Source organism: Cebus imitator, unplaced genomic scaffold (assembly GCF_001604975.1).
Source record: "Cebus imitator isolate Cc_AM_T3 unplaced genomic scaffold, Cebus_imitator-1.0 Scaffold247, whole genome shotgun sequence".
Classification (NCBI taxonomy): domain Eukaryota; kingdom Metazoa; phylum Chordata; class Mammalia; order Primates; family Cebidae; genus Cebus; species Cebus imitator.
The window spans coordinates 1,328,288-1,350,622 of NW_016107562.1; the positions used below are offsets into that span (position 1 = coordinate 1,328,288).

The window sequence follows — 22,335 nt, forward strand, 5'->3', positions numbered from 1 at the left end:
CCATAATAGTACAGCATTGCAGATTGAAAACGGAACTGATTTTATTTTTATTTATTTATTTTTTTTGCTTGACTTATTTACTTGATGTTACCTTCTTGAAGAGGTCTGCACCCCAGTTACCAGGTATAGGCTCCCCCACCAAAAAAAAGAAAGGAAAAAATGTCAAAGAAGGAAGATGAGGATCTGGAAGGAAGGGTGGGACGGCATGTTGGGTGATCAGTCTTCACATGCAGCTGCCTTCTAAGCCATGGAGGGGGTTGAAATCTAGGTTGCAGTCTCCTCCCCTCGTATCACCTTCTCCCACTGACTGAGATTATCCCTGCATCCTTTAAGGAGAGGCTCCGTGGGAGGGAGGATCTGGGTAAGGGTTGTATAGCAGGGAATGGCTACAGCATTGTAGAACCCAAGCTGGCTTTGTGAGACTTCATCCATCTTGTCTCTGTCCATCATAGGAATAGGCTGTCTTCCCAATTTCTTCATTTCATCACCCTCAGCCACATATATATGAATTCTGCATATATATCATTTACCATCAATTTTATAACAGGCCACAGTTTTGTCAAACAAAGATCACAGGCAGTCATCATCAAACCAATTACACGGTCTCTATGTGATTGATTATTAAGGTTTAGTGATCCGGTCTGGTATATCTCCTCCAACTGTTTCCTGTTTCCAAAGAATAAAGCAAAGTCTGTGGCAATGATGGCTTTGCGGATGATCTCCAGCACCTGCTCATATTCACTGGAGCTCTGGGTGGAGAAGATATTGTGCTCTCCAACTGGAGGATGGACACCGTCTGGGAGAAGCAGTGCTGCTCCATGGTGGAGGTGGAGTAGGGAGCTGCCAGAGGGCGGTTGAACTTCTGCGGGTACCTGTTAGTAAAGCCGCTGTGGTCCAGGTCATGACACAGATACGCAATCAGCAGTCCTTTGCGCTCAAGGTCTGTGAAAAGCGTGTGGCTGTTCTGAAGCATGGCGTACATGCAGTGCGCTACAGTGACCGCATGCTTCCAGTTGTGATAGGGAGCTTGCCGGTAGTTCTTCTTCACAGACATAATAAAATGACACAACTTTTCAAGCTCAAAGCAGAATGTCCCACAGGACCGATGAACCATATAGACAAAAATTCCAGGCCACATGTTTTCTAAAGGACCAATGTCAAGTGGAATAATTCAATTTCTTTGCGGAGACGCACGGGAAGGGTGAATTGCATGAGGCCTTGCCACTCTTCTGCAGTACAAATGCTGTGGTAGGACAGCTTTTCCATCGTTACCTGGTAAATGCACTCTGAGTGACGAATTCTATGATACATATTAGCACATTGTAAGGCTAAAGCACAAAAGACGGCAAACATTTTAAAGTTGTTTTCATCTGCTTTAGAGAAGGCACTGACACTTATTTTGTTGACCATTTGCATAACACCTATCACGCTTCCTTGGCTGATGGGCATGCACAGGGTGTTCCACGTGGTGTGGCCTGTGTACAAGTCTACTTCTCTGTTAAAGCGTGGGTCTGCATAGGCATCTGGAATGTTCAGGACTTCCCATTTTCCGCGTGGTGTGGCCTGTGTACAAGTCTACTTCTCTGTTAAAGCGTGGCTCTGCATAGGCATCTGGAATGTTCAGGACTTCCCCTGTTCTTGCGACTTGGCCAGCAATTCCATTCTCTATTAAAAATCTTATCTCTTTGGTCCTCTTTAAGACAGGTTTTCCTTCCTTTTCCTCTCCAATATCAAAAAGGTCTGAATATAACTCCTTGTTCTTATGGTCTACCTGGAAAAGTCCACAACGACCGGCATTCACCAGGTTTTTTGCGTGTATCATCATGCGTTCAAGTAGAGAATCTACTGCAACTATGTTATCAAAATATGTTTTTGATACATGGAGTAGAAAGTCATTCAATTCAGTCAGTTTGGCAAGGCCTCTGCATGCCTGCACCTGACGTATTGCTACTGAAGCCCAGGCAAGATTTGCTGTTGCAACCTCTTGGTGACTAAGACAGAAGGCTCCTTTACCCCAGTGCCGATGCAGCTCAAGAATACCAGTCAACTCACCAATTGCAGTGACAATTGGTAAGCGAAGAACAGACTGGAAGCGAGTCCCTGATTCTAGTCCAGTACCTCGTGGGAATTGTTCATCCCCAAGGATGTCTTCTACTAGCAGTGTTTCCCTGGAGTCGGCCACATAAGCAGAGATGGTGGTGCCCGGGGTGACGGGCCCAGCAGGGCTGAGGCGGGGTTTTCCTTCCTTTATCCTAGGTGGTGTGAGTATGCACAGCCTATTATTGCCCTCTCCAAGGAGATACAGTGCAAATCCATCAGCTTTTGTGGCTATTTTTATGATGTGGCTCAGTTCATAGAGGAGTAGCTGGTTGTCTCCTTCTGTGTCCAACTGTTGTTTTATGTAGCTGTTTAGTTTGTAAGGCCGGTTGCCTCGCTGGGAGTTCGGACACGCCCATCTCCCTCCCCACTTGAAAATTACATTATCAGAATATGCCCATCATCTAACCCCACCCTTGGAAATCCCCTCTGCACTCAACTCTTAGCCCGCTCATCGAAAATCCCACCTACCTACCAATAGCAGCTCACCCCGTCCACATCCTGTTTCTCCAAATCCAATCAAACGCCTTCACTCCCTATAAAACCCCACTCCTGAGAGGAGTCGAGCCCGACTTCCCTGGCCCCTCTCCCTGGGACCACAGAACCTCGCCCAGGAGCTGAATAAATTGGCATCCAATTTTCTTGTGCTGGCCTCAGTTTCCTCGTTTTTAACTTGGCAATAAACCTACAGAGAATAAACTTTACATAGTTCATATGCAACTCCCTGCATATTGGTATCTTGGTACCTGCTGACTTCCTTAGGAGCCGATTCATCTTCTGATTTGTCGTTCTTCCTCTTCAGCCATTTCTCTACTCTCTCTGCACTAACTCTTTCAGATACAAATTCGTCTAATACCTTGGGGTGAAGAGAAAGATATGCCTTCACTTTTTATTGGTAAAGCCATATAATGCTGCCATACCAGTTAACCGTCAACTGCTGGGTCACAGGCAGGAGCGGGAGTGCGTCTCTGGCCAACAGCCCGGAGCTGGTGAGTGGGCCTCCACAGCCTTCTTCCCCGGTTTGGAATCAGTTACACCAACTTGCCTAGGAATGCAGACTTGCACAAATCCTTAGATTACTTTCTATCTACCTGGAAGCAAAGGTAACAGGCTGATGGGGTCTCCCATGGCCAGACTCTCAGGCCCGGGATTGGCCAACTGCCATCCCAACCGATTCCAACTGCCATCCCAACCGATTCCACCTGCCATCCCAACAGATTCCAACTGCCATCCCAACCAGTTCCAACTACCATCCCAACCGATTCCAACTGCCATCCCAACCGATTCCAACTACCATCCCAACCGATTCCAACTGCCATCCCAACAGATTCCCCAGAACTGTTTTTAACAGAGCTGAACTTTCAGATAAATTGACTTGCACTTGATTGCAGAATTTAACATTTATCAGATGTTAATACAGAGTCAAAGTGGCAGATAGAACTTTTCAAATTGCTTATGTTTGTTGCAGCCGGTTGCACTGATAAACCCACAGGCTGTATTCATCATTGCTTGCATCTCTGCTCTTCAGAGCCAATAAACTTTGTCCCACCCACAGACCATCATCATAACACGTCATCCAGATGATTAAATATAGAATGTGCCTATGCAAAACATCATACTGATCTCATGTTGATACTTACAGCATACTTGGAAACTCCCATTCTAAATTTTCCTCCAGAGGAACAAGAGGCAACTTTCCGTCTTGCTGGGCAACATCTATATAATTTATTAGGTTTAGCGGCCCTCCAAGACATTTTCTCTCAGAGAGTTTCAGTGTCTCAATGGCATCAACATATTTTATTTGAAATTCTGCACACGTATTTGAATTATTGTTGCTTTGTCCTGAGCTTTTGGTGGAATCTGTATTCAGGCTGGCCACAGGGCTGGACTATGAAAGGCCCCCAAGGCTAGAATCTGCAGACTTGGTCTTAGTACTAATTTCCCCACTTTGGGAACTGCTACTACTGTGTCTTTTTTTTTTTTTTTGCCTTTCCCAAATATTTTTCACTGTAGCTTCATCTAGAGAATATCACTATAGAATTGAATATTATTTTATTACCTTCAAAGATTCTAAAGACAGGTCTGCACAGTTAGCTTTCTTTCATTCTAAGATAGTTCTTTTTAGAAACAATGTACCTCAACACCAAGAGTCTATCCCTAGGGTTGCCTATGCTTCTGTTAGAGTCAGAGCACTCCAAACCTCCTTAGTTTCTTGTGAAAGCAGTTTTGTACTTCTCATAATAAAGGAATTTTTATCAGAAGCATCTCCGTAGTGCTGTGTGAAGTTGTTCTTCAGTCTTCTGATATATTTTGAAGGTGATTTGCTTGTACCTACTTGAAAGTGAATGTGTTTTTACGCATTGTCCGTTATTTTGCTTGATAAATCTTCTGGATATTTCTTGATAAATGTCCAGATCTCTCTTTGCTAAGTCCTTTTCTAAAAGAGTGTATTCTGAGTCCAAGCAAAGGGTTGGAGATTTTTGGCTCTTTTTTAATGGCCTCCAGTTTTTCCATTTCTGATAGTTTGTTCTTGAGCGTGGATTCCATTAAAGTTAATTCAAGGCCTTTGAATTCTTTTTGAATGAGGTTAAATGTGTCAAAAATTTGAAGTCTTTCCTCCAGAAAAGCAGAAACGTCAGTGGCTAGTTCTTTGTCTTTACTTGCGTAAGATAGGCCTTTAATTATTAAAAATCTGACCATCACTATAAAAAACACCATATTCTACAGCAATCCATGGGTATCTGGGTCTGGTTGAAAGTCCTCTGGCAGGGCTGCCACTGGCTGGCACAGCGTCCTGTAGAACCAGTGCAACACTGAGCATCATGGCCATGAGCAGGCCCTCTGTGATCCCCTAGGCTGTTGTGAGGCACTTCAGTTTGTCAGGATGCTCAGAGAGTATTCTGCCTCGAACCAAACCAGTGTCTGGTAGACTTCCGTGGAGGTGAGACAGAAGGAATAATTACAGTAAATTACTGGCTAATTCTTCTCCTTCTCTCATTTTTTTTTTTTTTTTTTTTTTTTTTTTTTTTAGAGACAGGGTCTTCCTGTGTTGCCCAGGCTGGAGTGCAATGGCTATTTGCAAGTACCATCATAGTAGTATACTACAACCACAAACTGGGCCCCCTGCCTCAGCCTCCTGAGTAGCTAGGAGGAGACAGATACGCATCCCTGCACCTGGCTTCTCCATCTCTTAAATAAACTTTTCAGTTTGTGGCCCTGGGTCTTTTAGCCACAGAGCACCAAAAACTTATTCTCAGAGCCTCTTTCTGTCTGGCTGGCCTTGACTATTCATAGAGAAGGCAGAACACAAGTGGGGAAAAGATTATGGCGGACTCTACAAAGGGTTTCAACTTACTTCACCATTATGCCTTTAAAAACAAAGGAAGAAATAAATGGGAATCGTAAAGTTTTCACACCTCAAGACTGTATAGTCCAGTTATGAGCCAGGAAAACTCAATTTTCTCGAACTCTTTTTGCATGTGGTGAAATGTTTGATTATGCAGAAGCCCTTCAAGATACTTCTTTTCAGAATGATCATCTTTAAGGGTATTAGATGCTGATGCAGCTGTCATCACAGGGGTGATTCCTACGCAGGGCGGGGGCCCAGGCTTTGTTCAGCTCATTTTAACAACTCATTCTTGGCCAGGCTTGGTGGCTCACACCTGTAATCCCAGTACTTTGGAAGGCCAAGGTGGGAGGCTCCCTTGAGCAAAGGAGTTCTAGATCAGGCTGGACAACATAGTGAGACCTTGTCTCTAGAAACAAACAAACAGAACAAAAATCAGCTAGGCACAGTGGCATTTTCCCAAGGAACTAACTATTCTGGAAGGCTCCCTTGAGCCCACGGGTTTTAGACTGCAGCAAACTATGATTGTGCCACTGGACTTTAGCCTGGGCAACACAATGAAACCCTGTCTCTAAAAATCACTTTATCAGTCCATTCTTGCATTGCTGTAGATAATTACCTGAGACCAGAGTAATTTATAAGAGGCTTAATTGGCTCATGGTTCTGCAGGCTGTATGGGAAGCATAACGTTGCAACTTCTGAAGATGCCTAGGGAGCTTTTACTTATGGCGGTAGGCAAAGTGGAAGCTTGCACGCCACACGGTCAAAGCAGAAACGAGGGAGAGGGAGGGAGGGGAGACTCTGCACACTTTTAAAGGGTCGGTTCTTGTAAGAATTAAGTCACTGTGGTGAGGACAGCACCAAGCCACGAGGAATCTGCCCACACGATCTAAATACCTTCCACCAGGCCCTACCTCCAACACTGGGGATTATATCTCAACACATTTGGAGGGCACATCCAAACTATGTCACACATACCATCTCATTGACCACAAACTGTAGGAATTTAAAAAATTCTACTTATTTCTGCCTTTTTTTTTTTTTTTTTCTTAGAGACAGCATCTGGTAGTGGCACAATCATGGCTCACTTCAGCCTCAACCTCCAACACGCAAGTGATCCTCCATCTTCAGCCTCCTAACTGTGACCACAGCTGTAAGCCACCAGTCCTGGCTAAGTTTTTTGAGTTTTAGTAGAGACAAGGTCTTGCTATATCTCCTAGGCTAGTCTTGAACTCCTGAGCTCAAGGGTCCTCCTGCCTCAGTCTCCTAAAGTGCTGGGTAACAGATGTGACCCACTGCGCCCAGCTCTTCCTTCATTTTAAAAGGTGAAATTGGTGAAGTAAGTTGCTATACTGGTTTTGGCAGGGCCAGGCTGGGCTGGGCTGAATGGCTCTGCAGGTCTGGCTGAGCTCCCTCATGTGTGCTGAGGTCAGCTGATATGGGCAGAATAATAAGAGAGTCATTGGGGAACAGTTATCCAATCTGCCTCTTCAAAAACTCACCCTGACTGTGAGATGTCAAAATCTCATTTGATTGCCTTTCCATAAAGTCATGATCCTCAGGGAGTCTGTAGGTTTTCTGGTAATAAGATATAGAATCGTCACCCATTTCTTCTGTCTCTTGGGGTATATCATGATTCCTTCCAGGGCTGACAGATGACTGATAAAACATAAAGGGTGTCTGGAGGAAGTTGTCTATGCTTTGTGAAGCCCCTTTTTAAATTTATTTACTTTTTCTTATTTTTTCATTTTTTAATAACTTGTTTTACCCACATGCCTTCTATCCTTCTGATTCCCCCTCTTAAAAAGTAGTATTAAATATTTAGGGTTTCTTTTTGTCATGTAGTACATCAACAGACCTCCTTAATAGACTCCCTTTTGATTTGAAAGAGAGAAGCAGTCAAGAACACAGCTTTATGACCATAAGGAAGTGTGTTGTGAGCATATGTGCTTTGGGGGAGGGTAGGGAAGAGGATAAGTGCTGATGGTTATGAGAATTTAAAGGTTTAGCAGAGCTGTGATTTGAGGTGGTCAGGAAAATTTTCTCCATAGGTCTCTTAGGTCTAAGCCAGGGAATGTTTGTAGAAATATCAGATTTTTCTTTTTATTTGGGAAGAGGTTGTCTCCTTTCAATCTCCTTTTTAGCTTCTGTTCATTTGCCTTTTAACTGTTGAAATTTCTTAGATATTGTCTCTTTTTGTTCTGCAGATTTACTCTCTCTGTCAGATTTACTATCCATTCCCATAAATTCAGGTGTGATCTGAATACTGACGAATCCTTGTGCTGATCTCTGCTCATCTCAGGCCCTTACAGCTCGTTGACCTAGCTTGATTCACTTAGATGATGAAAAGGCAGTTCAAAAGAAAAACCCCACAGCATTTAGCATTTTCTATCTTTGCTCCTAAAGCTATTTCTTTGCCTTTGTTCTCTATCTCAGTGAATGCTACCATACCTGAGACAAAAAATGGGAGGGAGAGGGTAATCACCTTTGAGTCCTAGCCTCTCCTAATCCCATATTAGATCTATCCTACTTATTTCTGCCCATTATACAAATTTAAAAATTTGGGTCCAGGCGCAGTGGCTCACGCCTGTAATCCTAGGAGTTTGGGAGGCCAAGGCGGGCAGATCACCTGAGGTCCGTAGTTCAGGACCAGCCTGACCAACATAGAGAAACCCCATCTCTACTAAAAATACAAAATTAGCAGGGTGTGGTGGCGCATGCCTGTAATCCCAGTTACTTAGGAGGCTGAGGCAGGAAAATTGCTTGAACCCGGGAGATGGAGGTTGCTGTGAGCCGGGATGGTGCCATTGCACTCCAGCCTGGGCAACAAGAGTGAAACTCCATCTCAAAAAAAAATTTTTTTTTGGAAAAAAACTTTTATTTCTTTTTACAATTTTTTAAAATTAAAAAGATATTTTTTGAGACAGAACCTTCTGTCACCCAGGCTGGAGTGCAGTGGCACAATCACTGCTCCCTGCAGTCTCAACCTCCTGGGCTCAAGCTGTCCTCCCACCTTAGCCCCTGGAGTAGCTGGAACTTCAGGTGCATGCCATCAAACCTGGCTAATTTTTAAAAATTTTTTTGTAGAGATGGGCTCTCACTATTGTTGTCCAGGCTGAATTTTATTCTTAAATATAAGCTCCTTCTCTCTACTCCCATTTCCATTTTTCTAATTCTCTTCTTATCTTTCTTATGAATTGAAGCAAGACATCTAATCTTTCATCTATTTTTTTTCTAAATTACTTATTTTTTAGTCAGCATGATTGTACTAAAACACTTATCTGATCATTGTTCCTTTCCTGCTTAAAACCACTAATGGCTTTTCATTGCCCTTAGGTTCTAAATTCCTTTACTTGAATGACAAGATTCTCTATATCTGGCCCTTGAATACCTTCCCACGCTTATCTTTTGGTGCCCCTGCCTTGCTCTCTATGCTATTATCCTATTAAATTGTTTTAGTTCCTTTTACATGCCATGCTTCCTCATTCCTCTGTCTTGGACCTCTTTCTTATTCATCCGATTCTTCATCTGACTAACTTCCATATTATTCATACTCCTTCAGGTATTGCTTACATAAACTTTCTCTCCTGAAGACTTTTCCTCCTGCCACTAACACATCTGACTGAGATGCCTCTCCTACGTGTTCTCACAGCACCTATCAATTTACTTACCGTGATGAATTGCAATTGCCTAGTGTCTTGTCAGTATTCTGACTAGACTGTTAGTTATCGTGTTTATTTTTGTATGTTGGCCCATAGAGGATACTCAGCCATTGCTAAGGGAATGGATGGATGATGGTGTTACAAACTCAGGTTCAGTTGCTCACTGCTTGCAGAGTCCAGTTAACAAGAGGGATGTCTGGTATAAAGAAAATGCCTTTTTATTCCAAAGCTAGCTTAGGGGAAGAAGTACAGGCTTCCTGCCTTGAGGGTACTGCTTTGCCTTTGGTGCAGAAAGTAGGTGCTTTTAAAGAGGACCTATCATGAATGGCACACAGGGGAAGTAGCAAACAGGTGGGGACTCCATGTATCAGCTTAGTGCCTTATCTACTGAGCAGTTGAGTTGGTGTCTTCATGGGCAGAAATAGGTTGTAAAGGTGCCTGAAAACTCTCTAGGTGAGAGAAAGAGTTTTGCAGTAGGACCTTGGATTGTAAATCGACTATTATCTCTCAAAGCAACCTACTGGTGGGTGAGAGTTCTGTTCTGGAGCTTCTAAGCACATAGATCAACTTGCCCTGCAGGGCGTGTCTGGTGAAGGGAAGGTAAAATGTTATCCTTACCCTTACATTTCTAAAAGGCTAAGTGGAAACTGGGGGATAGGGAGAAATGGAGTGAAGAGAAAAGAAGAGAAATAATAATTTAAAAAATACTAACTGTTTCTCTTTTTCTTAGAAAAATGAGGATCCTTGATTATAGTAGTACGAATGAATGATTACTTTTCCAGGGAGTCTGCTATCTGTATCAGTGTTACTTGGTTCAGAGGTTCATATGTTCATGATTTCTATAAATAAATTCTGTTTGTAACTTTATAAGGTTTCCATATTAGCATTGAATTTTGCATTGTTTACAAATTAATTTTCTATTTTTTCTTTTTTTTGAGATGAAGTCTCGCTCTGTGGCCCAGGCTGGAGTGCAATGGCACCACCTTGGCTCACTGCAAGCTCCGCCTCCCAGTTCAAGCGATTCTCTTGCCTCAGCCTCCTGAGTAGCTGGGACTACAGGCACCTGCCACCACATCTGGCTAATTTTTTGTATTTTTAGTAGAGATGGGGTTTCACTGTGTTGGCCAGGATGGTCTCAATCTCCTGACCTTGCCTCAGCCTCCCAAAGTGCAGGGATTACAGGCATGAGCCACTGCACCTGGCCCTATTTTTTCTGTTAGTATTTTCCCATTTGTAACTTAAAACAGAACTTATTATTTTTTAAGTATGGTTCTTACCTGTTGTAAATGGAACACTTTGTTTGTAAAACTACTTAACAGTGGTTCAAATCAAGGGGAAAATTGACAAGGCAGTGATATATAGGATATTCATTTAAGCATTTTAATATGTGGATAATCTCACATTTCCTCTAGTAAAAATATTTAAAAATACCCTGCAGGATTAAAAAAATCAGATGACATTATTATTTATTCTCATTTTACTATTTTTTATAATATATGTTTGAATGAAGCTATATGTTTATTAATTTAATAATTAATAAAATCTAATATAAAAGTAGCTTACTTCTGAGACTTTTAAAGGATTTCCGCTTTCAACCATTATATAATAGGTTAGTTATCTCTTTGTAGTTTTTGTCAGGCAAATGGACCGAGGCCTAACACAGTACAGATTTTAGAGGACAGAACATTCTCTAATGGTTTCAAACCTTTCATAATTATAGCAAGCAACTTTCTTCATACTTTTACTACCCTTAAGCTCTGGGTTTCTGTTCTTACATAACCACTATTGCCGTATTTGGATTCAACTGCTGAAATCCATTAGAGCAATTATGAAATATGCAAAATTATCAGTTTAGACAACGTGCTGAGATTCAGGAAGAGGAAAACAAATAGGAAAACCTTAAGAGTAGTCAGTCGGTAAGGGCTCCAAAAGAAAAACACAGTCTTCATTTCTGCTTTTAGGTTTTTATGTGGGGCCTATGTACTTACCTCTCCTCCTCTGCCTCACCTTCTTACAGTCCATCAAAATAAAAATGTAAAAAAAAAAAAAAAAAAGAAAAAGAAAACTGCTATAGCACTACTGGAAAAGAGAGAGAAGGGTACCTGTCTACCATTGACATATAAGAAATGTAGAAGTTCTGGAGCATGTGAAACACAGGGAACCACATGAAGCCAAACTAATCAGACTTGAATAGCAGGTAATATGGAGCCTCTTGAGAAGCAAGTTAGTGGGTCATTTCCTCAACTGACCCTGGAAGAGTTTTCATTTTGGAGCAACAGGTTTAAGCAAGCATGCACTGAGGGCGAGAGGTGAGGGTTAAATTATATTATTTTAGAAACTTTACTAGTGACTCATATCATATGTTTCCTTAGGCATTACTTTATATGGATAGTGTACTAAATAGGAGAAAATTAAAAATCAAAGGCTATTTAGAAATTATTAAAAATGAGATAAAATCATATATGAAAATCTATGGGATGTGTTCAAAAACATACATAGAAAATAATCCAAGTCTTAAATTAATTTTGTAATATAGCAGAAAAATTGAAAATAAATTAGCTAATCCACACTTATCACTTAATGGTTTTGAGTAGTGCTGTATTAAGAAGAATTACAAAGATGGGTCTGTGTTGACTAGTGAGTGCAGCTGTTAAAAAGTAGAGACACCACGGTTCAATACATTTTGTTAGATGCACTGTGTAAAGCATTAAGAACCAGATGATTCTTTTATTATTTTTAAATTATTTAAAAATTTTCCTTTAAATTCTGGGATACATGTGCAGAACGTGCAGGTTTGTTACATAGGTGTATATGTGCCATGGTGGTTTGCTGCACCTACCAACCCATCATCTAGGTTTTAAGCCCTGCATGCATTAGGTGTTTGTCCTAATGCTATACCTTCCCTTGCCCCCAACCCTCTGACAGGCTCTGGTGTGTGTTGTTCCCCTCCCTGTGTCTGTATGTTCTCACTGTTCAGCTCCCACTTATGAGTGACAACATGTGGTGTTTGGCTTTCTCTTCCTGTGTTAGTTTGCTGAGAATGATGGCTTCCAGCTTCATTGATGTCCCTGCAAAGGACATGAAGTCATCGTTTTTTATGGCTGCATAATATTCCATGGTGTATATGTGCCACATTTTCTTTATCCAGTCTATCATTGATAGACATTTGGGTTGGTTCCAAGTCTTTGCTATTGTAAATAGTGCTATAATAAACATATGTGTGCATGTGTTTTCAGAGTAGAATAATTTATAATCCTTTGAGTATATACTCAGTAATGGGATTGCTGAGTCAAATGGATTTCTAAGAACCAGATAATTGTTATATTGCTCCAAAGCACAGAGTGAGAGGAAATTTCCCCAATTATGCAAGCATAATTCTGGTACCCAAACTGAGAAAGAAAGCATTCAAAAGAAAACTAAAGATCTGGGCATGGTGGCCTATGCCTGTAATCTCAGCACTTTGGGAGGCCTAGGCAGGAGGATCACTTGAGGTCAGGAGTTCAAAACCAGCCTAGCCAATATGGTGAAACCTTGTCTCTACCAAAAATACAGAAATTAAATTGGCATGGCAGCGTGTGCCTATAGTCCTAGCTACTTGGGAAACTGAGCTCGGAGAATTGCTTGAACCCAGGAGGTAGAGGTTGCAGCCTGGGTGACAGAGTGACAACCTGTTTCGAAAAAGAAGAAAGAAAGAAAGAAAACTAAAGATAAATTTGTAGATACCTTAATAAAATATTTTCAAATATGTTTCACCAGTAAACATTGTAAAATAAGCAGAAACATTGTTTACAGTGAAATATAAAATTCTTCACACCTACAAGTGATAAAAGAAGCTTTCAATATCATAAATTAAAGAAATTATATCACAATTCACAGATAAGGTGGTGAATACCAACCATTCAGCATGAACAGCACGGATGATAGTGACGTGGCGGAATTCACTTTTGTGACTGTTTAGTGACGGGTTATCACGTGGGATGTGAGGAGTCAGTAGCGTCTAGACTGAAAGTCTAAGAATACGTGAAAGCTGAAGTAGAATGCCCAATACCTGATTTTTAATATGAAACTGTCTTTTGCCTCGTATGTTGTGAGTTGGTTATCTGTATGCCTGTCTTATTTTTCTTTGCTTTCATGAGATAAGAACTATAATGATTCACCTTTGTTTCCATCTAGGGCAGTCTTTTCCATAGAGCGGGCGCTAAGAAAACAATTCACTGAATTTAATTAAAGAGGCTTTCGCATAGTAGGAAGTTCACTGGTCTTGGAGACAGGGATTTGGTTTCAAGGCCAGGCTTTTGTCAGGATACTTCCTTCCCAGCTCAGCTAGGACTTACGCCCTGGGGAGCCTCATTGCCACCACTCTAGCCTGCACTCAGAATGAGCTCATTCTCTGTGCTTTCCCACAAACGTGTTCTTCCCTTTCTGGGGCACTTAGCACTCTCCTGTGTCTCCTCTGTGAGACAGTGGGTGTGCTGAGTTCAAACTCTGTCCTCTGAATCCTGTATTTGCAGAGATTAGTACCCCATATAGTGCTAAAAAATTTTATTATATGAATGAATGGTTTAACTTCTCTGTGCTTAAGTTTTTTCCATCTAAAAATGAGAATGTTAATAATACATAATATTGGGGGTTCCAAGAACCTCCCTTAGAAAAAAGGCTACCTTTCTTTCATAAGAGCAGCGATTGTTTGTTATTGAACACTTATTAGATGTTCACTGACCAGACACTTCATGTATGCTATCATTATGTCCTATCCTTGTGCCACAATGTAATAGGTGCTGTTGTTCACATTTTATAGGTACTTAGAGAGGTGAAGACACTGCCCCAAATCAATAGCAAGCAAGGCAGTGGCAGAGCTGGGATTCTAATTCCAAGTCTATAATTTTTCTACTGTAGAACTTAGTCCCCATGTGTATTTAATGTGTCCATAGGAAGCTCCGCTTGGGTTGTCATCATCAGGTCTCCTCATGGCTATCCAGGTTGTGTCATTATGGTCTCTAAAAGTTTGACCTTGAAAGTTAAGCTACTAAGATCCAGTCTCTAATGCATCTAATGCATTACTTGGTACTTGGTAAGAGTCTGCTTAATACATAATTGTTGAATAAAATAATGAATTAGTGAATGAAAAGCTTGTAGATGATACTGGTAATTTATGGAATAAACCAAGAGACTCTTCATATATGTGTGACTGAAGTTTTTAAACACTCACAACTAGCCTGGGCAACATAAAGAAACCCTGTCTCTCCAAAAATATAAAAATTAGCCAGGCGTTGGTGGCATGTGCCTATAGTCCCAGCTACTCAGGGGGCTGAGGTGGGAGGATCACTTGAGCCTACAAGGTCGAGGCTGCAGTGAGCTGTGATAGTGCCGTAGTGCTCCAGCCTGGGTGACAGAGTGAGACAGACAAACAGACAGACAAACAGACACAACTGTATATGACATATCAATATTCCTAAGAAGGTAAAACTGGAATTGGCTCATTTAGTAGTGAAAAATGTGAAATAAGGGATTGATTAGCTAACTAGGGATCTTATTAAAAATGAACATTTCTACATTCCATTTCCAGGGTTTGTTATATTTAAACTCTCCTTTTGTAAATGTGATATACGAAGCTATGTGAATTGTAAATTGCTAATAATCACTTAATATATTATTAAGGAATTGTTTTCTTTTATGTGAAGGTTGGAGAAAGTATCCTTTGGAATTTATTGAAACTCAAGGACAAGAATAGTTTTGAGACTCAGGAAGATCTAAAAAGAAAAGGGCTTTTTTATGCAGGGAAAAGAATGTTGTTCTTTTTTTCCTTTTTTTCAGTGTCTCCTTAGAAACAAATCTGGTTGACTAAGATTTAACAAACAAATTCAACTAGGGTATTGGCTATTTCAGGATAGCGACATCCTTAGATTCCCTCAGGTGAGAGTGGCATATTGTCACGATGCACACGAAGTCTGTAAGGACAGCCAGGAAATTCTGAGCAAGCCGGCGGCGTTCAGATGAGCACAGCTCTGGGGAGCCCGGGCTGATTCTAGTTGCCGTCGTGCTCATGACTCAGCAGCTCTTTGCTTCCCTTGGTTGTTTTCTTCCTGTTCCATCATCAGTTCGTTACTCTTTTCTTCTCTCTTTGTTTCTGCCAGTGGCTTCTGCTTATTGCCATTTATCTTTAAAAATACAAATAAGAAAACATTAGAGGCTTACTGTATGCCAGACTAAATCTAATTTTCACTCTCATAAGGTATAGGGTGTCTTTCTCATCTGACCAGTCATTACCTTAGTTCCCACATTGAGTGCATAGGGACCCCCAAAGCCATCGCAATAGGAAAATATTGACAAATGAACAGAAAACTGTTTCCTACCCAAAAGCCCCTCCTCATTTATTATTAGTTTTGGTGATTAACAACCACTCATATACAATGTAAAGGTAATGCAAAGCATAATAGTAAAATTTGCAAAAGATGTAGAATTTAATGAAGTTGTCAACCGAAAAGCCATTGATAAATGAGAAGTGTGGCCAGTTAACAATTGGAGAAGATAAAACTGACATGGATTACAACATAATAAACATGCCCAAAAAAGAAAGATTTGAGTAGTAAAGTCCTGGAATAATTTTAGAAGTCATGGACTATGTTTTTAAAAATGCAAAATGCAAAGTAACCATATTATCCTAGCATTTTGTTTTGCCCTCCTAACGTCATGACTTTGCTCTTTGTTCATTCTAATACTTCGTATATACTGAGAGCTGTAACTTACATATTAGTAATATTTTAAAATGCTTATTGTTAAATTCTATTTTTAAGATAAAGTAATAATCATACTTTTGAACATTTGCTCAGAATTTTTGGACTATGTTTTAATGGATTTATTGTAGGTGCTAAACAATGATTAATTGCCCTTTTTAAATGACCTCCTATGCTATTATTTTTCTAATTTTACAGGTGAGGAAAATGAAGTCCAGAGAGGTTCACTTACTTGCTTTAAGGTTTTTTGTTGGTCACTGAGAGAACTGGGGTTAGAACATAGGCACTAAGATTTCACATACCACATTCTTAAATGCTAAGTTAAACTGTCCTTATGCCCTATCAATTCCCTTTTTTTGTCTCAAATTCAGATTTTCAGGGAAGATCCTTCTAGGCTGGCTTATCACCATCTGGCTTAGATTACCCCTGTTGGACAGAGCTCTGGTCCCAGAACATTCCTATGCTGCTATCAGTCCCCAAAGAGCTCTTCTGGAGTTAATGCACAAATCTCTGGTTCAATCAGTTGCCACTGATTTAATGGTAAGATTATATAATGCATGGTTACTTACTCTCAAGGGATTGTCTTTAATCCTTTCGAAAAATATTTGGTTGTGGCACTCATTTTATGTCTTCTCAAAAAAGGAACAAATAATACACAGGCTCCTGGTACAACCTGTATAATTTCTACATTTTTTGAATATGCTATCTAAATAGAAGATTTGGTCATAGCTTTACCTTCTTTGTTGGTGATAGAGAACTAGGATGAGAATGGAGGCTTCACAGGAATTAGTATAAACTGAAGACTTCATTATTCTACCCACTGTTCCACACAGTCTGTCTCTCACTCTCAGACTATGTTAATTGTGCCACTTGAAAACTGGTTTTGCTATTTTGATGCTCTGAAATACATTTTAGACATATTTGGTATGTTCAGTATTATATAATTGAGTGTAGGCATTAACATAGGCCAGACTTTTATCTTTTTTGGGTCCCCAAGCTTTTCGTGAAATAAGAATTAGGCTCTTGAAACATAATGGCAGTGATTTTTGAGTGACATATGTTCATGGGGTTAGAGAAACACGAATAGCTACTTGGAGCCCTTTCAAACTGAAAGTCATCTAAGACTTGTAAATAATAGAGGCTGTAACAAATTATTAAAAGGCCCAAATAACCTCTTTAGATTTCACTTTAAAGTCCTGCTAATAACACCTTACTTTTATATAGGATATGACAACTTGATAATTTTCTTACATTCATTGTCTCATTCACAAAACTATATGATGTAGAAAAGGGAAACAGCATTAAAGGTGAATATACTGAGGTTGCTCTGATGTCTAGCAGTGACAGTCCAACACTAGATCATTCCTTCGACTCCTGGTTCAGTGCTTTTTCCACTCCCTGTAAATAAAGAAAGAGAGTAAGACAAGAATGAAGAAAAGAAGAATGATGTCTAATAATTGTTAAATACCAACCATGTGCTTAATACGCTATTTAAGAAAGTTAATTTTCAATTATTTTGCATATTATAGCTGCAGAATTCATGCTCTAAATTCTTTTCTCTGTATCAGCAAGATCAATATGATATCTATTAGTGAAGAAATTGTAGAATATTAAACAATGTGGATACATTAGGAAAATCAGTTGGGAAATTAAATAGAATAGTTATGTGTTTAGCATCAGATAATTAGTAAAATAATGAACAAAAGGGGTTTATCCAGACTAATTAGTTATATCTTTTACTCAGGGTAGCTGTTAGAATTTTATCTGATTTTCTCATCTTGTTTCAGCAATATGTTTTATCTTAATTTTTTCCTATTTAAAATTGATGTATTAACTATGGTAAATCACATAGGTCAGAACAATTTTTATACTGCTCTTACTGGGAAAAATAACACTTTATCCTAAGCATTTAATAGTAATAATTAAAAGAAGTTAAAAACAAAACAAAATAACACCAGATGGAGAAGACTCACCCCTGGGGTTACTGGTAGCGTATCATACACTAATTGCATCTTATGCTCAAAATCATTGGCATGCAGTGTTTTACATTTAATCAGAGTTCAGGCTCAAGGATTTTTTTTTTTTGTGGGGTGCTACAGAGAGAAAAATAATAAAAAAAACTGTGAGTCTCTGCATTTCTGACTCATTTTCTTGATTCTTCTTTACATGCATGTATTCAGTAAGAGTGGTTTCTACAGAAAGATTGATTATTGATAATAATTATAACTTGTAGTTTTGATATAGGCAATTATTTGAGGTGGAAAAGTCCTGAAATTTGGACTAATTTTGTCCTATTACCCATTTCATGATGAAACCGAATTTACTGACTGAAAAATTCAGCTTACGAACCCCTTTTAGCAAGCTCATAAAATAAATCAAGTCTTTTTTTAGACACATGTCCTTGCTTTGATTGCTTATCAGAATGGCATTTTTGTGACTCTTGGCACATTAAACTTTCTGATTTTCCTGATGGTCATTTGAGGACAAATTAAGAAAAGATAAGGGATTAAAAAAAAAGTCTCTGAAGGCAGTTGTATTTAATTATAAGACATAAAGAAAGGCTGTGGAAATATTATGTCTGAATTTAAAACAGAAATTCTGCAAAATACATGGGGATTAAATAATCTGCTCCTGAATTATCATTGGGTCAAATATGCAATCAAGATGGAAATTAAAAAATTACTCAACCTGAACGACAATAATGACACAATATATTAAAACCTCTGGGATACAGCAAAGGCAGTGCTAAGAGGAAAGTTCATAGCCCTAAAGACTTACATCAAAAAGACTGAAAGAGTACAAACTGACATTCTAAGGTTACACCTCAAGGAACTAGGGAAACAAGAACAAACCAAAGCCACACTCAGCAGAAGAAAGGAAATAACCAAGATCAGAGCAGAACTAAATGAAACTGAAACAACAACAATAAAGTATAAACGATAAATGAAACAAAAAGCTGGTTCTTTGAAAAGATAAAGTAGACCCTTAGCATTATTAACCAGGAAAAGAAGAGAGAAAATCCAAATAACCTCATTAAGGAATGAAGCGAGATATTACAACTGACACCACTGAAAAACAAAAGATCATTCAAAGCTACTATGAATATGTTTACATGCATCAACTAGTAAACCTAGAAGAGATAGATAAATTCCTGGAAAAATACAACCCTCCTAGCTTAAATCAGTAAGAAATAGATACCCTGAACAGACCAATAACAAGCAGTGAGATTGAAATGGTAATTTAAAAATTACCAACAAAAAAAAGTCCAGGATCAGATGGATTCACAGCTGAATTCTACCAGACATTCAAAGAAGAATTGGTATCAATTATTTTGACACTATTCCACAAGACAGAGAAAGAAGAAACCTTCCCTAATTCATTCTATGAAGTCAGCATCACCATAATACCCAAATGAGGGAAAGACATAACCAAAAAAGAAAACTACAGACCAATATCCTTGATGAACATAGATGCTAAAATTGTTAACAAAATACTAGCTAACTGAATCCAACAACATATCAAAAAGATAATCCACCATGATCAAGTGGGTTTCATACCAGGGATGCAGGATGGTTTAACATACACTAGTCAATTAATGTGATACACAATTAAAAACAAAAATCCCATGACCATCTCAATAGATGCAAAAATGCATTCAACAAAATCCAGCATCCCTTTATGATAAAAAACCTCAGCAAAACCAGTATACAGGGACATAATGAAATAAAAGCCATCTATGACAAACCCACAGCCAACATAATACTGAATGGGGAAAAGTTGAAAGATTCCCTCTGAGAACTGGAACAAGACAAGGATGCCCACTCTCACCACCTCTCTTCAATGTAGTACTGGAAGTCCTAGCCAGAGCAATCAGACAAGAGAAAGAAATAAAGGCATCTAAATCAGTAAAGAGGAAGTCAAACTGCTTCTGTTTGCTGATAATATGACTGTGTACCTAGGAAACCCTAAAGAGTTCTCCAAAAGCTCCTAGAACTGATAAAAAAAATGCAGCAAAGTTTCCAGATACAAAATTAATGTACGTGAATCAACTCTTCTCTACACCAACAGCAACCAAGGAGAGAATCAAATCAAGAGCTCAACCCCTTTACAATAGCTGCAAAAAAACAAAAAAAATAAAAAACAAAAAACAAAACAATACTTAGGAATATACCTAACTAAGGAAGCAAAAGACTTCTACAAGGAAAACTACAAAACACTGCTGAAAGAAATTACAGATGACACAAACAAATGAAAATACATCCCATGCTCATGGATGGGTAGAAGCAATATTGTGAAAATGACCATAGTGCCAAAACAATCTACAAATTCAGTTTGATGCAATGCTCAACAAAATACCACCATCATTCTTCACAAAATTAGAAAAAACAATTCTAAAATTCCTATGGAACCAAAAAAGAGCCCACATAGCCAAAGCAAGACTAAGCAAAAGAACAAATCTGTAGGTATTACACAATTAGATTTCAAACTATACTCTAAAGCCATAATCACCAAAACAGCATGGTACTGGTATAAAAATAGGCACATAGACCAATGGAATGGAATAGGGAACCTAGAAATAAACCCAAATACTTAAGCCAACTGATCTTCGACAAAGCAAACAAAAACATAAAATGGAGAAAGGGCACCCTATTCAAAAAATGATGCTGAGATAATTGGCTAGCCACATGTAGGAGAATGAAACTGGATCCTCATCTCTCATCTTATACAGATCTCAACTTAAGATGAATTAAGGACTTAAATCTAAGACCTAAAACTATAAAAATTCTAGAAGATAACATTGGAAAAAGCCTTCTAGCCATTGGCTTAGGCAAGGATTTCATGACCAAGAACTCAAAAGCAAATACAATAAAAATGAAGATAAATCATTTGGACTTAATTAAACTAAAGAGCTTTTGCACGGCATAAGGAATAGTCAGCAGAGTAAACAGACAACCCAGAGAGTGGGAGAAAATCTGTCCAATCTATACATCCAACAGAGGACTAATATCCAGAATACACAACGAACTCAAACAAATCATTGTTTTTTTTTTTAAGGAAAGAAGAAAAACAATCCCATCAAAAAGTGAGCTAAAGGACATGAATAGACAGCTCTCAAAAGAAGATATACAAATGACCAACAAACACATGAAAAAATACTCAACATCACTAATGATCAGGGAAATGCAAATCAAAACCATGATGTGATCCCACCTAATGCCTGCAAGAATGGCCATAATAAAAAAATCAAAAAACAGTAGATGTTGGTGTGGATGCAATGATCGGGGAATGCTTCTACTCTGCTGGTGGGAATGTAAACTAGTACAACCACGATGAAAAACACAGTGGAGATTCCTTAAAGAACTAAAACGAGAACTACCATTTGATCCAGCAATACCACTACTGGGTATTTACCCAGAGGAAAAGAAGTTATTGTATGAAAAAGACACTTGCACATGCATGTTTATAGCAGTACAATTCACAGCTGCAAAATCATGGAACCAACCCAAAGTCCATCAATCAATGAATGGATAAGTAAACTGTTATATATATATACATATATATATATATATATATATATACACACACACACATATATATATATACACATATATATGTATATATATATGCACACACATATATATATATATATGTAGTATATATATACTACATATATGCTCTCTCTTGTCAGTGAGAACATACCATGTTTGGTTGTCCATTCCTGAGTTACTTCACTTAGAATAATAGTTTCCAATCTCACCCAGATCACTACAAATGCAGGTAATTCATTCCTTTTGGTTGACTGAGTAGTATTCTATCATATATATATAAATAAACTGTATATATATATATATATATACACACACACACACACACACATGCACACACACACATATGTATATATATATACATATATATGGAGTAATATTCTATTATATATATATAAATAAACTGTATATATACAGTTTATATATATATATGATAGATACTACATATATACATATATATATGTAGTATATATACACATATATACATATATATATGTAGTATATATACTACATATATATGTGTAGTATATATATATGTGTGTGTATATATATATATATATATATATACAGTTTATTTATATATATATGATAGAATACTACTCAGCCACTAAAAGGAATGAATTACCAGCATTTTCAGGGATCTGGGTGAGATTGGAAGCTATTATTCTAAGTGAAGTAACTCAGGAATGGACAACCAAACATGGTATGTTCTCACTGATATGTGGGAGCTAAATTATTAGGATGCAAAGGCAATGGACAATGGACTTTGAGGACTTGTCAGGAGGAATAAAAGACTACAACTATGGTGCAGTGTATACTGCTTGGGGGGTGGGTGCACCAAAACCTCACAAATTACCACTAAAAAACTTACTAATGTAATCAAATACCACCTATACCCCAATAACTTATGGAAAAATAAAAAATAAATGAATTTATGACCATAAAAGAGT

At 38.6% G+C, this 22,335-nt stretch overlaps 1 long non-coding RNA gene and 2 pseudogenes across 1 annotated transcript in view; 1 reads left to right on the forward strand and 2 right to left on the reverse strand.

Annotated features, from left to right (window-relative positions):
• Positions 1 to 216: 216 nt before the first annotated feature.
• LOC108282641 lies at positions 217 to 3,015 on the reverse strand (annotated as a pseudogene).
• Positions 3,016 to 3,491: 476 nt separating this feature from the next.
• LOC108282655 lies at positions 3,492 to 4,927 on the reverse strand (annotated as a pseudogene).
• A 6,220-nt stretch (positions 4,928 to 11,147) lies between these two features.
• Positions 11,148 to 22,335, forward strand: part of LOC108282642 — a 41,856-nt gene continuing 30,668 nt past the window's right edge. The window contains exons 1-2 of the long non-coding RNA XR_001816514.2: positions 11,148 to 11,302; positions 16,219 to 16,379. This is a non-coding gene — a long non-coding RNA (uncharacterized LOC108282642). The remainder of the gene's footprint in view (positions 11,303 to 16,218; positions 16,380 to 22,335) is intronic.